Source organism: Dreissena polymorpha, chromosome 15 (assembly GCF_020536995.1).
Source record: "Dreissena polymorpha isolate Duluth1 chromosome 15, UMN_Dpol_1.0, whole genome shotgun sequence".
Taxonomy (NCBI): Eukaryota; Metazoa; Mollusca; class Bivalvia; order Myida; family Dreissenidae; genus Dreissena; species Dreissena polymorpha.
In genome coordinates this window covers 19,971,591-19,985,881 of record NC_068369.1, presented here as the reverse complement: position 1 = coordinate 19,985,881, position 14,291 = coordinate 19,971,591, and positions in this window count along the sequence as shown.

Sequence of the window (14,291 nt, the reverse complement as noted above, 5' to 3'; positions counted from 1 at the left end):
TAATCTCAGATTTTGGAATTTTGACATTTCCATGTTTTTTCAAATACAGAACTTCGAATTTTTTGCATCGTCGAGACGTAATAGGGGTGCCTCAGAACCGTGTTTTAATCTTATCCCATCACAGCTTGTTCGAGTACCGGCCCCATGAATAACGAGACAAGTTTATTGAACAATTACATAATTCGATAAGATGCATGTGGTGCAAGCTAATTCTTGATGCTGAGAGAGTTAACGAAGTGAAAATTAAGTTTGCTCGGGTTTTCCACGTATTTAGAAGTTAAAATAGAAGAGATGTGATTGCCTGTAGTCATGATTGGTTTCATAATGTATAAAATTGGTTATTATTTTTTAAAGTCTATTTAAAGTTCACGAGAGTTTTCATCTTGAGTCTGTATTTTACGTTTTAATGTCCGTATGTATATTTACAACTGTACATACATATAGAAGGACTGTGGTTAATGTGATTTTTTTAAATTGTAAACTGGGTTATATGCTATTTGCCCCTGGTCCTTTCATATAAGTATTCAGGAATATATATACATACGAAGTAGAAATATGTATTAACACAACTATAACGAATCAGTTTGCTTGGAATACAGGGAGATTCTACTTGGGTTTAAGCATCAGTATAAATACTTCTTATAGCGTTTAGCAAATTTTTAAGCCTACTAATTCGTATAATAGTAAAATGTGATACAATTTTCTACAGATCGCCATAATTAAATTCATTTTAAAGTAAAGAGAAACAGCATGATTGGCCTTTTTATAAAATTATTTATTTATTAGTGATTAAATATTAAAAGCATTGCCAATGGTAGAATAACTTAGTTAACAACTGGTTTGTGATTCAGCAAGAAAACCCTATGCATGTAGATAAAAAGAAAATGTCTTATTTAAAATATGGATACACATTTTGCTTAATACATCTAGAGAGGGATATATAAAAGTCATCCCCTGTAGTTGCCAGATGTATCATTGGGTTCATTTCTATGAAACGGTTTCATAACCGAGTAAGCCCTTGTTTAAACGTCTCATTAAAGATTAAACATCTTATTAAAACGGGAATAATAAAAAGAAACCAATTTGGACATAATTGTATTTAAACAATGTATGTGATGTATGTGCAAAAATGGATTATTCTATGATCAATCAACATTGGATGGAATAACCAAAAAGTAAATACATTCATAATTCGCATGGATTCGTGTAAATATCCTGAAAAAGCAATGCATTTAATGAACAAATCAATTACATCAAATACGAGTATTGTATCGCATTCGGACGAATAAATGTTTTGGGCAATTTTTACTCGTAATGTATTAACTTTATCATTCATATTAATTCACCAATCGTCCATGAATACAAACACAAACTGGATAAGTTTTAGACTCTGCCATATGACTGTATGTTTATTGTTTAACACTTATCAAACATACAAAAGCAATTGTGTAAGAACATGATAAAACATCCGCAATCGTTGAATCTCAACGATTAAAGCGTAATATTTATCTTACTTGATTATCTTTAAAAGCAACTTCTTTTAATTTCTTTTTTCTATTTGACACACCCTACTTTATTCGTACCTTCAAGTAATACACTTGATTATGTTTGTATTTCTGAATCCCTTTGTGCTTACGGACAAATATAACCTTTGTACGACGATAGTGTACTTACTCGAACGTATAAAAAAGGCACCATTGCAATGCTTGAATAATACTTTTTAATCGCCTGTATGTGTTCCAACATCTGTTTCACAACCATATACGCGCAATCATCTGGAAAACAGTAAATCAACCAAAGCATTTAATAATGAATTCCATTGAATAATGATATCATTTGCATTGACCCATGCGGAGACAACCGCTGTGAAACACGAATGATCTGAAATTGGATTGACTTGGATCAGCCAATAGTCGGTTAAAAACAAGACCTTTATGAACACTTGACCAGCAAATAAACTAGCAGGTTGCACTAGCAAGTTAGCGAGGGAGGCGGACACTGAAGCGAAATGTCAGAGCTGAATGCATTAACCTTTGTCAGGGACACTGGTCCCAGAAAGTGATCATAAACGCATTCGTGGTTTCTTGGTGTCAAATGTTAGATGTTCGCACAATACCTTATCCATATACAACACATATATGAACAAACTACAATACCCATATACTCTTGTTTACTTGTTTCAAAAGAAGCATTATCGAATTAAAACGTTTAAATGACTTGAGTATGTTGAGCGAACGTACGATTTTTTGTTACGCATCAAGTTGCACATTTGTATACAATATCGTGAGGGTGAAAAACAGTAACATGCATATTGACATGTTGGTATAAATGTCGTTAGACCCAAAGTGAACAACTTGTTCATCTGCAAAGAAAAAGGGAGCATTGAGCATATTTTATCACTTGAATGTCAGTTTAATAATAATGGATAATAATATGAAAACAATGGTCTGTTATATTGAAGCATATGGATTTCGCAGACATATTTGTACGAAAAAAAATGCTTTAGCTGTACCTTTCTGTATACAATGTACACTACACCTTAATGTTTATTTTAAAATGTAGGTATACAAAGTATACAAGCACACAATCATGTCTGCAGTCACATTGTTTGTACAATATGGTTTGCCGATTTATAATTCATACAAAAAGTATGACATTTATACTAAATTCAATTAAACATCACCCCATCATCGTATAAATAGACGGAATAACACACCTTTTTTACGACATGGCTGTTTTCCCACCTTGTTGAAAAAGACAAGCAACGCAATAATTTTTACTTCACTGTGTTTATTTTCTCATGGCGTCATATAAAGCTTATGAGGTAAAACTGGTCCAAGCGATAATTGCATAACAATGTTGGGAAAACGGATAATCGTTGCTATTAATTTTCACTAAGCTAAAATTTTCATGTGTTACCAACATTGATTGATTAAAGGGTCCTTTTCACAGATTTTGGAATTTATTGAAGCTTGTCATTAAATGCTTTATATTGATAAATTTAAGCATTGGACCTAAACGTCTCAAGAAAAAAAATCAAAAATACAATTAAAAAAGGAATAAAAGTACCCTCAGCTGGGCTTGAAACACTGACCCCTGCTTAGTCCTGGAGTAAAACGTCTCCCGCTTAGACCACTCGACCATCCGTGCTCATGCTTTCAGCGGATGTATTTTTTAATGATAATAGCAATCCTCGTAGTTTCCAAAAATATAACGACAACAAAAGAACTTTACAAATTATTCAATCGTTTCGCATTGCAACGCTTTATAATTTTCAGGTTTTCAAATCGTCAAAATATGCATATAATGGATATTTTAGAGCATGGTAAATGTTGAGTATTACTATTTCCTCATAAATATCATAACTAAAACGAACATTTGCGAATCTGAAACAACTTTTTAAATTTTGTCAAAATACCAAAACGTTAAAAGGCTCCTTTAAGTAAATGTTCGATAATTGCAATTGTTACACACTTATTGTATCGTCTGATTACATGTTTGGTATGCTTTTGCAAACGCATGGTGCTGTAAAGTCAAATATTATGAAATTAGGATTAATATGAAGTTGTCTGGGTTTTGTTTAGGTTCTTATATCGGCTGTACACCACTTGCCTCAACTAGTGCACACTTGCAAGAAACCAATGGTTTTAACGGTGATGATGTAGATTAGGTGTCTGTTACATTTGCATTATTGATGCTAACTTGTTATAATCGTGTGCTCGATGGCGGCAATGTTCGATTCAAAATGTGTGGTCTAAGATCCGATAAATAAATGGGTACAACTGTATGTTATATACAAACAGTGCGAAATTATGCACGCTAAGAACGTAAGGACAGAAAATCAGTGTATCACCAAACGTCTCTCATTTTAGACATGTGCAATACATGGCAATACCTACAACACACCACTAAACATTCACATATATTGCGGCAGGTGGTTTCAATATTGTCTTGGAACGGCCCATGCAAAACATCGGAGGTAACACGCTTGATACATATGCATAGATATTCGAATTATTATCATCATCTTTAAGAAAGAAAATAGGGTTTTATTACATGTTTTCAAACAGATGAAGCGTTGACGATTAAACGAGATGGAATGAAGATTCAGAGGAAATAGTACCACACCATCAACCAACTACGAGTTGTACATAACTGCAAATAATGTTATTCTTTACAGTTATAAACAAAATACGTGCATGCGATTAGGCATACTCATTCATTGTTCAGATTTCTTCATACGAAATATAGACACTATGACACAATTATGGTTCTGATTTAATACGGATACACGCGTCGGGCTTGGCGTAACCATGAAGCTCGATTATACTTTCAGAAAAGTAACCAACATCTATATAAGTGTAATATTTTGAGGCCGTTTTATGCGTTGGTTTAAGATCATTAAGAAAATAAAATCTTCAAAAATTAAAATCGTATAATCTTGTTTTAGTTAATATTATGAACCGTTCTAAATGAGTCAGGTTTATTGCTAATTATTCAAAGGTTTGAAACAAGAAACTTTCATTTTCTTGGTCTATGATATGTAGAGCTAATTAACCATACAATAATATCGGCATACGGACAACAGGGTGCAGAATCACGTGACTTTGGAGTTCCCAATTAAACGTTAATGGATGAAAACACAACGGTAAGTGCTTTTTTCCAAATAACTTTTTACAACAATTTTTCTTATGAATTGCAATTAGTACATAAAAGACAGATGCTTATGCTGCTAATCGCAATGTGAAAAACATCAGAAGTTCGTTATCTAATAAGCATGTGCTCTTGTTCAAAAATGCTATTTTTACTACATTCATGTATACGGTTATGCTTCACGCAACGTGAAATTTAGACGTATTCAATGATTTATTGATTCTTTTACCTTAAGCTATCGGCACACACTGCAAGAAACGCTGTCTTTTATGCACTAAAGCATTTTACAAAAGTATTTTAATCACTTGAGCTATTTGCAAAAAAGTTCTTAAAGGTGTGTTTACATTTTGTCCAGCCCGTGTGTAGGCCCCTGAAAACCCCGTTGATTCTTCACCCCGGATACCGCTTATTACCAACATACGCACGCACTAGTGACTGAACATACACTATGCAATACCACGAATATCTGACAATCCAATATTTTAATGCGAAAATAAAAAAATAAAAATTAACTTAAAAGATTTTGTCAGTAAATAGTACATAAAGTAAATATTTCATTTATCCTACCTCGACGTTGTTATCGACCTGATACAAAGTTGTCTGATTAATAGATAACATGTCGATGCCCTATCGTTGGATATTTGGTTATGCCTCAGTCACACTGTCACGAATCAGAGCTACAAATGAGCTACGATTCAGTCGGCTTCGAACGACTACGAAATTGTCAAAATTCGTAGGCCGCAACGATTTCAGTACGGAGCACAACGATGTAAGTACGGATTTCGACAAATCTTCCACCAAAATGTCAGAAAACGAACAAGGAAAGGTACGGACTTCTACTGATCGAAGCGATTTAGTACGGTACGAGCAAACTACGAATCCGCTACGGTCCGATACGATAAGTACGATGCTACGCGAATCAGTACGATCTAACTACGGATCTGCTACGGTCTAGTACGGGTAAGTACGAACTAGAACGGTCCGCTACGAAGCAGTGGGAATTGCGACGGACTGGTACGGACAGGTAGGAACGAACTACGATTGAACATTGCGCCCACAGCCTCTTGCATTGACATCTGTATGACACACAGAATGTCTCCCAAAAAGAGAACATGCAAGCGGCATCAACAGCGCGTAACAGAAATAATGAAATCAGTCGTGTCTGGGGAAGAGTCTTATTCTTCCATCCAAAACCAAGAGCGGGGAGGAACCATCAAAACTCAAAAGAATAGCAAGCGTCAACATCAGCAGCCATTGCATTTAACAAATGAGCAACAAGACGACATTCTGACTTGGTTCCAGGTTATATTCATTGTTGGTACAGTTTATTTGGTCCTCTTAATGAAAAGTTTTGTCCTGCATTTAGTCATTTTTCTTACAGCTTACAGATATTCATGTAATTGTTGTTTTGTGCGTCTACCATCATGACCTACAGATTGAGTTCGAGTCCTGTTCCGGTTCACTGATTTTTGACGGAATTACTGCCTTTGGAAATATAAAATTTCTTTAAAGTAGCAGTTTTCCAGACCTTTTTTCTTGACAGCTTGCAGATATTCATCTTATTTTTGGTGTGTGAGTTTACCAACATGAGTTACAGATCAAGTTCGAGTTCCGTTACGGTCTACTGATTTGTGACGTAATAACAGACCTTAGAAGCAGAAAATTTCTAAATAGCACTTTTCCAGATATTGTGCTTAATGCTTGCAGATATTAAACTAGAAATGTGTATGTTCTACTCTAACCACCATGAGTTACAGTAGGTTTGTGTGTAAGTTGGGGGGGGGGGGTCTTACTTTTCCATTTGCCTGTCAGGGACGTAGTATTGCCTTAGCAATACTTTGATAATACTTGTTTTTTATATATATGTCGGGTTATTGAAGGTACATTCAGTTAGTAACTGTTTTTTTAATCAATATGTGTTAATAACTGTGTATAAAAGGGCTAGGTTAATTAAAAGTCTTGTGTACTTGTCGCTTTAGTGAATAATGCACAAAATACATAAACTTTGTTTCAGGAGAATGAGATGTTATACGACAAAGGTCATGCCGACTACAAGCTGACTGAAAAGAAAAACGCCATGTGGAAAGAAAAGGCGGATGATCTTGGCGTCTGTGACGGTTAGTGAACAATATCAATAAGTTTTGTCGAACATAAATACTAGTACAAATACGTAAAAAGTACAAATGTACTTGTTATTAGTTGTACGCACGTTTTTTTTAAAAAAAGGTTTAATGCTCTGTGTTGCATGTGTTACCTTGTTACCTATATGCATATTTGTATATTTCAGGTCCACGGTTAAAGTCCTGGGTGGATGGTGTACGGACAGTATATGGAAAGTTAAACAAAAGGCCATCGGGATCTGATGGGCGCTTGTCAGAGAGGGAGAAGTGGATCATGAACAAACTGTCGTTCCTATCCAAGCATATCTACAGGGTGCCTAGTCGTTGTGGAATCGATGTAAGTATTACGAGTCCAGAACGACAACATACTGTAAAATATAATTAGAAACTGAATACATAACACACATGTCATGCAATCATTCGAGTCACTGTAAATATAGTTTGCATTTTGCGCCGGACTCTCAAGAGTCCCGGGCTCGGTTCCCAGTATCTCCACATACCCCGTAAATACCCTCATAAGTTTCTTTGCCAACAGCTGATTCATGTAGTGCAGTTGTCTGGCCAAGGTATTTGTTGTACTTGTTACCTGCTGAGGAACAGTGAGTAGGTCAACTGACAATGTTATAAGTGAAATTTTGTTAAAAAAATAGCGTAAAATCCAAATTAATACATGTTATAATAATAATGCTAACAATAATCAAAAGAAGAACAATAATAATAATAATAATAATAATAATAATAATAATAATAATAATAATAATAATAATAATAACAATAATAATAATAATAATAATAATAATAACAACCCCTTTTCGTGCTTACATATATACATTGATTTAATATCAATAAAAGTATATGTCTTGAATTCTACATGTGAATATTTGTTTTATTTAAGTTTCCTGTCAGTCGTGAGGTCAATCATACGATACATAAAAGCTTTCGTTATAATAAGTGTATTATTTACGAAGCTATAAAACATAGGTCGTGAGTACGATTCCCAGTTCGGTCGCGTCACTCTGTAGCATTAATAAACCCCTACTGAATGTATCACTATATGGGTCAGCTTATGGCCAAAATTCGTGAGCAACATCCAGAGCGGTTACCGGACTCCGATGACAGTGGCGAGGAAGGCGACAACAGTCAGGACGACGGAGAAGAGCTCCCCCATACCAAATCGCCTGCTTTGTCGACTACAAGCGTTGGGCAAACTTCATCTGCAGCCAGTAAGCGGAAGAATAAAATAAAAGGTGAAGAATCTGCCGCCTTACTACAACGCCTTGAAGAAAGGATACATGCGTCCAGTAAGCTGCAGGAACGGCTTATAGACGAAATGTCTGCACCAACAGACTCCATGGTGGCTGAGCGTCGTCAGTGGGCTCAGTGGTTTGGTTCTGCGATCAGTGATATTGGTGACTCTTTATGCTCGCAGTTTAAAGCAGAATCACTTAAATTGGTGAATACCTTCAAGGCCCGATCAAAATACATACAGCGAGCTGCCGTCAAACAACCTTCCGTGCAGCCATATATGCAGTCAGCCGACCAGGAGCATGCAGATTTCAACACTGCACGACGTCTTCAGACAATTAATTACTCGTCAAACCCCGGTGGTTATTTACCAATATGGCAGTAGATATACCAACATCCCTCTAGTCAGACGATTCCTGCACCATCTTAATCAGGAAGGCCACAGTCTCTACCGATGTCAGCGCCATCCGCAACAGCTACATCAACACAAGCCCCAACTTATGACACATCCCAGCCGCTGACGTCTACAGACAATTAATTACTCGTCAAACCCCGTAGGTTATTTACCAATATGGCAGTAGATATACCAACATCACTCTAGTCAGACGATTTCTGCACCATCTTACTCATGAAGGCCACAGTCTCTACCGATGTCAGCGCCATCCGCAACAGCTACATCAACACAAGCCCCAACTTATGACACATCCCAGCCGCTGACGTCTACAGACAATTAATTACTCGTCAAACCCCGTAGGTTATTTACCAATATGGCAGCAGATATACCAACATCCCTCTAGTCAGACGATTCCTGCACCATCTTAATCAGGAAGGCCACAGTCTGCACCGATGTCAGCGCCATCCGCAACAGCTACATCAACACAAGCCCCAACCTATGACACATCCCAGCCGCCGACGTCTACAGCGGTCAGTACTGGTGGTCAGACGGATTCTCTGAAAGAACTTAATGAATTATTCCGGGATCCCCACCGTAGACCAATCTTGTAAAAGTCATATTCTCGCCGTGTAAATTTTCAATAACATTTATTGTCATTGATCATGGGCATTTTGTTCTATAAATAACATTGTCGTTTAAGTTCAGATTGCTTCGTGTATTTTGACTCGTGTTAATGCAAGGAAGCATACATAACTATTTTGATTCATTGCCATTTTCTTGTTAATTGTTTTTGATATCGGTTCTTACGGCGTAATGGATGCTTGAATTTTACACAAAATCGCTCTTAATCATTTAGCTTACATAAGCAAATACAATAATTGTATGACAGCCAAATTACTAATTTTCGCTCAAGTAATTGAAATGTGTTTTTCTCGTAATCGGGTTTTGAGGATAACGAATAATCTGTAAATCATTGATACTCTGTCACTTCTTTATTATTATTAAAGCTTTATTAATACTTCAGTTTGTCTTGAGTTTCTAGTATTAACTTTACTTTGGTAATATTCAGTTACAAACGGTCGCATGTTATTGTTCCTATTACTGGTTACATCCTAGCAAGAATTATTGAACTGAATAAATAAGCACCGAATACCAATTTTTATCAGAACCAATTTATTTTGAATCAATGTAAACTCTTGGCAGGTATGCAAATGCAATATTTGTAAGATGAGTATTGATACATTTCACTATTGAGCACTACTTACAGTTTCGACTTATACATACAACAAACTATAGTTCGTATGTATACAAACGTTCAAAAGCTAAGCCAGTCACAAGGTACTTTCTATCATTCTATCCTGCCACTCAACAGATCCAATAGTGTTGAAGTAGAGTTTCAAGTAGAGCCTCTCTTGTTTTGCACGGATAGTGGCAAGATTTCCACCTCTTGGAACCTGGGGCCCGATTCTAGTGAAGTTTTTAAAAGCCGCCGGATCTTCAGTCATCAGTTCGGCCATCAAAGTCTCGTATTGGCCGAGAACGGGTCGTCTTAAAAGCCAGTCTCTTATCCACCACCTCCTTTTTCTTCTCTGACCTGATAAAATATGCAATTATTGATGTACAAATATAGATTATGCTTAGAAAAGTATGATTAATTTTATATTTTATTATGTCGGCTATTAATTTAACAATTATTAAATCATGTAAAAGTAAGAGCAAGGTTCAAAAGGCATATGAGGCAGACACTTACCTGCAAATAAAAAGTTCAAATTCTAATATTTTCAAAATACGTAACCTTTAGCACAAAGCTATACTAGTTATACGATATTGAATCATTCTTACCTCTGTGCATATCGTCAATCAGCTCGACTACGGCCTCTGCAGTTTGTTTCATATCAATATACAAGTGTAACACATTTATCGCAAACGCAATTTGCTGGTGGTTCATGATTGTGAACTCAACAAATGCAAGTACGGTTGCTTTATAATTTGAATGATGTATTTAAGTAGCAATTTATTGTAGTAGACCGTACATGTCCGTACTGTTTCGTGCTGAAATGTAGTACATCGTACAAGATCGTTCAAATTTCTGCCTATCCTTAGTACAACGTGCTAGAACCGTAACTTTCCGTAGTGTATCCGTGCAATAATCGTAGCTAATACGTAGCGTAATCGTACCGCTCCGTAGTTCTACGTATCAATCCGTTTAAGTCCTTGAAAATATTTGGGCCTACGAAAAGGTTCGGACGACTACGGTGTCGTTACAAACAAGCACGGATCAGTACGGTATTTTTCGGACTGCTACGGATACGCTACCGGCGAATTTCGTAGCAATTTTTTTTTACATGTTCAAAATTTGTCAAGAGTTGCTACGGACATCCAAAAACTACTACGACTGATCACGGATCAAGTACGGAGAGTCATGGTCCAGTAAGGGTAGCTACGAACTGTGCCGAAAAGTATTCGTAGCTCGTTCGTAGCTCTGATTCGTGACAGTATGACCGAGGCATTAGGCTTAAAATAATAGAACGACGAGACTTGCCGAGCTGTTGTTTTATTCGTACCGAGGTTGATATATTACACAACAATTAGCTATCAAACCTCTACGTCCCTATTTTGTAAATGAAATTATGAAATATAATCGCTACGACGCTGCGTTTTTGTGTGAATGAATATGATATATGAAGTTTGACTTGTTATTAATGACGTAATGAACACTTGCGCTTCATATGTGTAAAATATGATTTTCTGCTGTGTTTGTTACTTTTTTGTCTGAACAAATATAACACATTGGTATCAACTTGTTTGTTTTGTTTAATCTGTTTATTTATATAATGACTTTAAAGTGGATTCCCAGTAATAAATCTACCTCTAAGCATTCACTGATACATTAGTATATCAACTTCCTGGTAACTTGATATAAAAAATATATCAGGATCCGTTATATCACTTATCAATGTAGTGGTGTGAATATTTGTATAGCATTAGAATTATATCACCCTGATAAAATCCTGCCAGAATAAAGGCTCAACAAGTCTTGTTGTTATTGTATTCTAAGCCTTGCCTGTTATATTATAAAAAGATAAGACTGTAAACTGTTATTGACAATATATCAGTAAAGTAGGCGTAAATATCAGTCGATGTTGGCGATACGTAATAAAACTCGAAATTAGCGATAAAGTCTTTATTTTCCTTATCATTGAATACGATTCAACTACTCAAACTTGATGCCAAACTGCAGTTGATTTTAGACACAAAAAGCAACACCAACAGTTAAACATGTATTTTACAAATATTAAGTTTACATGTTTATGTAATTATTATCATCTCGTCAAACGTCATCCAGCATTTTCATCCAGCCCGAACTACAGAGTTTGAACAATTAAATTTATTATTTATTAACAAATGCGGGCATGGAGGTATGAACAATAGAAACACATGTAACTGCTCTTTCGTTTTGTAATGCATTAGCATCGGAACGAATAAAAGCAAAGGCTCCTCTTTACCTAGCTGTTACTTTATTCTGAGCTTTATCTTATATTACAAAACAAAAGGGCAGTAACCTGTTATTTTCAGTTAATTAATGTCAATAACTGTAATTTGGATAGTGGTGTTCACCGCAACGTCAATACTACAATTGAACATTACAACGACGCTTCAAAAACAGACGTCGCCTACGTAAAAAGGCCATCGATATTTTTCAGTAAATGTAAAAAGCGAATGAAAACCAATAAAGATGGAGAGCAGCATTTGTATAATTATTAAGTTTCTGCTTCCCCAATTATATATGTTTAATAAGATGCCACTAAGAGGGACTATTTTTAATTATAAAGAACTCAACAGGATGGTACAATTTTGCCTTTGCCAAAATATATACATTCCTGCAAGTTTATATCTAAATAAGAACAATTTTGAAATGCAGGTAGACCTAATGCCATGGAGACATATAATTTTAAACAATATTTCCAATGCAGGGGTCCGTTTCATCAACGATCGTACGACAAAATTGGAATACGACACATATTTCAAAGACGCATTTTAACCAAACACCAAATAAAATACTATTATTTTTCCGTATATCTATTCATTTCATTGTGTTCTTACATATGGTTTATATTGTGAATGCATATTGATGAACAGCTTTTGTATTATCAGTCTCTAAAATTAGGTCGTATATTAAGATTGTCGTACGATCTTTGATGAAACGGCCCCCTGATAAGCCTGGAAATGATAATTTATTATAGCTGACCTTGGTCGTTGTGAAAAAGGCGCTATAAATAATAATATTTTAACATTATATACAATTGATATACTGTATATACTAATGAATGCTTCTTAAAAATAAATAATTTACGAAAGTCAATTGTGTAACGATGTATTCAAATTAATTAAGGTTTCTTTACATTCATGTACATCGTCTTCTGCCAATGCATATATATTTTTTTATGGTATGCATCAACTGGTTTAAGAAGTTAGATGAAGACATTGACCTATTTTATCAAGCAAATCACATGTTCAGTGATCAATGACACGTAAACAGTATTTATTTCTAGTAAGTTTACACAATCGACTTGATAATGGCTCACTATTACTTAATGTTAAAATAACTATTTTGTTCTGTAAATTATTTCATTCTTAAATTTATAACCTATGTGGTACTTTTCAAATTTGTATCTATAGATTTTGATGTGTGAGCCGGTCGTGTAAAAGGGGCGTTTACCTATTGTAAAAATTCGACAGAAGCACTTGAGTAATGTCCCTTTTATTGTAAGTTACTATCACTTGATAGTGTATATTACTCGCTTCTTTTACTATCTTTTTATTATAATTTAAAATACCGTCGAACTTGGATAAAAAATATATCATGTTGAAACAAAGAATAAAACTTTCTGACTAGTGTGATTATAAAGAGAAGTTCATCCTTATTATATAAAAATTATGCTTGTATAAAAGACTGATTTATGCAGTGCTATACATTTTGTTCCGTGCAATTCAACTGTAACGAATGCTCTCATGTTAGAAATGTTTGACATATATGATTTATATATAACATTTCAGCGTTTTCATTGTCTGATCTTGCTTTTCATGACCAAACGTATACTTCATTATTACATAATGACGTCACAACTGCTATTAATCGTGAGCATGGTTTCTTAGAACAAAATCGTGTATTTAAAACCATGCCATAAACACATTATGTTGTCATGTTAACGCATATCTTATCCAGACTTATTGTTAGAAATCTCGCAAAACTCAACACATATACACAGCCTTATGAATTATACAGTTTTATTGGGTTGTCCCCCAACAGTTATAAATCAAATGCAACCATTTTTAACATTGAACATGTAACAAACAACAGCAGTTATTTGCGCCTTCCCTCAAGCGATCGACAAAGGGTTGATAGTGGGATGGATGATGAGATGGCAATTTTATGTTTTATTCAATTGCGTCGCATATTGGCGACTTAGCTAGTGATGGAGCTAGCGTCGCTAACGTCAGTGATGTTTTTTAACGCAATTGCCTCGGGGCGATTTAAGTGTGCGCTCACGGACTACAAAGAAAACATTTCCACATCAAAATCGTACAATACTTTATGTTTTATTCGTTTCAGCCACTCATTTGCATATGGATTTCATTAAAACAGCAATAAAACTTTTTATACAAAAAACGTTGTCGTTAAATATATTTGTAGCGTAGTTGGTGCGACGTCAACAATGACGATAAATTTGGTATCTTCCCCTTCACAGTAGGTACACAAGTGCGTCTCCTACATGATTGGTAATTGTTAATGTAAACGTTTAACGTACGCGTCAAAACGTTCACATTTTGCATGTTTGCTTTGTGCTTGTGCGCCAACAAAGGCAAGTGCCTTTGAA